We start from the raw sequence: 4,552 nt of genomic DNA, 5'->3' as shown, positions 1-4,552 counted from the left end.
ATGATGGTCAAATCAATGGCCTTGCACTCTCTCTTTGGATTTTCTTCTATATTGCTTGGGAGAGTACTAGGAGGAGTTTCAGTGACCCTTTTACTCAGCTGGCCCACTTGTGTCTCCAAATTTCTAATGGAAGACCTTGTTTCATTCATGAAACTTAAAGTGGCCTTAGATAGATCAGAGACTATATTTGCTAAGCTAGATGGATTTTGCTTAGAATTCTCTGTCTGTTGCTGAGTGGATGATGGAAAAGGCTTGCTATTGCTAAACCTGTTTCTTCCACCATTATTAAAGCCTTGTTGAGGCTTTTGTTGATCCTTCCATGAGAAATTTGGATGATTTCTCTATGAGGGATTATAGGTGTTTCCATAGGGTTCACCCATGTAATTCACCTCTGCTATTGCAGGGTTCTCAGGATCATAAGCTTCTTCTTCAGAAGATGCCTCTATAGTACTGTTGGATGATTCCTTCAATCCATTCAGACTCTGAGAGTTCATATTGACTTGCTGAGTCAATATTTTGTTCTGAGCCAATATGGCATTCAGAGTATCAATTTCAAGAACTTCCTTCCTCTGAGGCGTCCCATTACTCACAGGAATCCTTTCAGAAGTGTACATGAACTGGTTATTTGCAACCATGTCAATGAGTTCCTGATCTTCTGCAGGTGTTTTCTTTAGGTGAATGGATCCACCTGCAGAATGGTCCAATGACATCTTTGATAATTCAGACAGACCATCATAGAATATATCCAGGATGGTCCATTCTGAAAGCATGTCAGAAGGACACTTTTTGGTCAGTTCCTTGTATCTCTCCCAAGCTTCATAAAGGAATTCACCTTCCTTCTATTTGAAGGTTTGAACATCCACTCTAAGCTTGCTAAGCTTTTGAGGAGGAAAGAACTTGGCTAAGAAAGCCGTGATGAGCTTATCCCAAGAGTTCAGGCTATCTTTAGATTGAGAGTCCAACCATATTCTAGCTCTGTCTCTTACAGTAAACGGGAAAAGCATAAACTTGTAGACCTCGGAGTCAACCCCATTGGTCTTAACAGTATCACAGATCTGTAAGAACTCAGTTAAGAAATGAAAAGCATCTTCTGATGGAAGTCCATGAAACTTGCAGTTCTGTTGCATCAGAGAAACTAATTGAGGCTTTAGCTCAAAATTATTTGCTCCAATGGCAGGGATTGAGATGCTTCTTCCATGTAAATTAGAATTTGGTGCAGTAAAGTCACCAAGCATCTTCCTTGCATTGTTATTATTTTCGGCCATGTCTCATTCTTTTTCGAAAATTTCTGTCAGATTTTCTCCAGAGAGTTGTGCTTTAGCTTCCCTTAGCTTCCTCTTTAGAGTCCTTTCAGGTTCAGGATCAGCTTCAACAAGAATGTTCTTATCCTTGTTCCTGCTCATATGAAAAAGAAGAAAACAGAAAGAAAATATGGAATCCTCTATGTCACAGTATAGAGATTCCTTATGTAAGTATAAGAAGGGAAGAATAGAGGAAGGAAAAGATAAGAATCCAAACATAGAGGGGAAGAGTGGGTTCGAGTTTTGAGATGAAGAGAAGTGTTAGTAAATAAATAAAATAATTAGAAAGAGATGAGGGGGAGAGAATTTTGAAAATTAAATAAATTAAAATAAAAGTATTTTTGTTTTTAATTTAAAATTAAAGTTAAAATTCGAAAAAGAAAAGAAATAAAATTAAAATTAAAATTAAAATAATTAGTTAATTAAAAAGGAATCTTGAAAAAGAGGAAGGTGATTTTCGAAAATTAGAGAGAGAAAATTAGTTAGGTAGTTTTGAAAAAGATATGATTGAAATAGTAAACTTTTAAAATCAAACAAAAAGTCAAGTAGTTAATTGAAAAAGAATTGAAAATCAATTTTTGAAAAGATAAGAAGTTAGAAAAGATTTTGAGATTGATTTTGAAAAAGATGTGATTGAAACTTATTTTGAAAAAGATTTGAAAAAGAAATTTAAAAAGATTTGATTTTGAAAATTAAAGTTGATTACTTGACTAACAAGAAACAAAAAGATATGATTTTAAAATTTAAAGATTGAACCTTTCTTAATAGGCAAGTAACAAACTTAAAAATTTTTTTGAATCAATCACATTAATTCTTAGCATTAATTTTGAAAATATAAAATAGAAATAAGAAAAAGATTTTGAAAATAAATTTTGAAAATTTCTAATTTATGAAAGAAAAAAAATGAAAAAGATTTTATTTTTGAAAAAGATTTGAAAAAGATAGAATTTTTAAATTGAAAATTTGATTTGACTCATAAGAAACAACTAGATTTTAAAAATTTTGAAAAAGTCAACTCAAATTTTCGAATTTTATGAGAAGAAAAAGGAAATATATTTTTTTATTTTTGAATTTTTAAGAAGAGAGAGAAAAACAACAAGAAGACTCAAAACATGAAAATTATGAATCAAAACACATGATGTATGCAAGAACACTTTGAATGTCAAGATGAATATCAAGAACTTATTTTTGAAAATTTAAGAAAAGAACAACATGCAAGACACCAAACTTAAAAATTTTTAATGTTGAGACTCTAACAAATTGAAAATGCATATGAAAAACAAGAAAAGACACAAAACAAGAAAAATTTAAAGATCAAACAAAGAAATTCATCAAGAACAACTTGAAGATCATGAAGAACAAATGCATGAGTTTTCAAAAATTTTAAGAAAAATTAAAAAGATGCAATTGACACCAAACCTAAAATTTGACACAAGACTCAAACAAGAAACACAATATTTTTGGTTTTTATGATTTTATTATTTTTTTTTTTGGTATTTTTCAAAAATTATTTTGGGAAAAACGAAAAGGAAGAAAATTTTTTTTTTTGTATTTTTTGAAAATAAGAAATAAAAAGCTTAAAATTAAAATAAAATTACCCAATCTGAGCAACAAGATGAACCGTCAGTTGTCCAAACTCGAACAATTCCTGGCAACGGCGCCAAAAACTTGGTACACGAAATTGCGATCATTAACAATGGCACCAAAGACGTGGTGTTCTCAAACGTGAATCACAATTAGTCACAACTTCGCACAACTAACCAGCAAGTGCACTGGGTTGTCCAAGTAATAAACCTTACGTGAGTAAGGGTCGATGTCGGCCTGAAGCAAGCTATGGGGACCATGTAAATCTCAGTCAGGCGGATTCGAATGGTTTTAGATATTTGATAATTAAAAGATAAATAAAATGTAAAATAAAGATAGAGATAATTATGTAATTCATTGGTGAAAATTTTAGATAAGCGTATAGAGATGCTTTTGTTCCTCCTGAACCTCTGCTTTCCTGCTGTCTTCATCCAATCCTTCATACTCCTTTCCATGGCAAGCTGTATGTTGGGCATCACCGTTGTCAATGGCTACATCCCGTCCTCTCTGTGAAAATGGTCCAATGCGCTGTCACTGCATGGCTAATCATCTATCGGTTCTCGATCATACTGGAATAGGATTTACTATCCTTTTGCTTCTGTCACTACGCCCAGCACTCGCGAGTTTGAAGCTCGTCACAGCCATCCCTTCCCAGATCCTACTTGGAATACCACAGACAGGGTTTAGACTTTTCGGATCTCAGGAATGGCCATCCATGGGTTCTAACTTATACCACGAAGACTCTAATATCTCGGACTCGGTCTCCTGTATTAGATATCTAAGAGATACTCATTCTGTCTCGTCTTCATGTAGAACGGAAGTGGTTGTCAGGCACGCGTTCATAGGTAAGAATGGTGATGAGCGTCACATATTCATCACATTCATCATGTTCTTGGAATATCTTAGAATAGGAATAAGCTTGAATTGAATAGAAAAACAATAGTACTTTACATTAATACTCAAGGAACAGCAGAGCTCCACACCTTAATCTATGGTGTGTAGAAACTCTACCGTTGAAAATACATAAGAACAAGGTCTAGGCATGGCCAAATGGCCAGCCCCCAAAATGTGATCAAAGGATCAAAAGATAATCCAAAGATTCCAAGATACAATAGTAAAAGGTCCTATTGATACTAAACTAGTTACTAGGGTTTACAGAAATGAGTAAATGATGCAGAAATCCACTTCTGGGGCCCACTTGGTGTGTGCTTGGGCTGAGCATTGAGCTTTACACGTGTAGAGGCTTCTCTTGGAGTTGAACGCCAATTTGTAACCTGTTTCTGGCGTTTAACTCCACTTTGCAACCTATTTCTGGCGTTTAACTCCAGAATGCAACATGGAACTGGCGTTGAATGCCAGTTTGCATCGTCTAAACTCGGGCAAAGTATGAACTATTAATATTGCTGGAAAGCCCTGGATGTTTAGTTTCCAACACAATTGAGAGCATGCCATTTGGAATTCTGTAGCTCTAGAAAATCCACTTTGAGTGCAGGGCGGTCAGAATCCAACAGCATCTGCAGTCCTTCCTCAACCTCTGAATCTGATTTTTGCTCAAGTCCCTCAATTTCAGCCAGAAAACACCTGAAATCATAGAAAAATACACAAACTCATAGTAAAGTCCATAAATGTTATTTTTATTTAAAAACTAATAAAATATACTAAAAACT

The 4,552-nt window shown here is 34.3% G+C and overlaps 1 non-coding gene across 1 annotated transcript; it reads left to right on the top strand.

Moving 5' to 3' along the window:
• The first annotated feature begins 764 nt into the window (after positions 1–764).
• LOC112739994 (small nucleolar RNA R71) lies at positions 765–872 on the top strand. Its single transcript, XR_003170927.1, has one exon. It is a non-coding gene; the product is annotated as a small nucleolar RNA R71 (small nucleolar RNA).
• Positions 873–4,552: the final 3,680 nt, after the last annotated feature.

This window comes from Arachis hypogaea, chromosome 13, assembly GCF_003086295.3.
Source record: "Arachis hypogaea cultivar Tifrunner chromosome 13, arahy.Tifrunner.gnm2.J5K5, whole genome shotgun sequence".
Taxonomy (NCBI): domain Eukaryota; kingdom Viridiplantae; phylum Streptophyta; class Magnoliopsida; order Fabales; family Fabaceae; genus Arachis; species Arachis hypogaea.
Note: the sequence above shows the minus strand (reverse complement) of the source record. Positions and strands in the feature narration are given on the sequence as shown.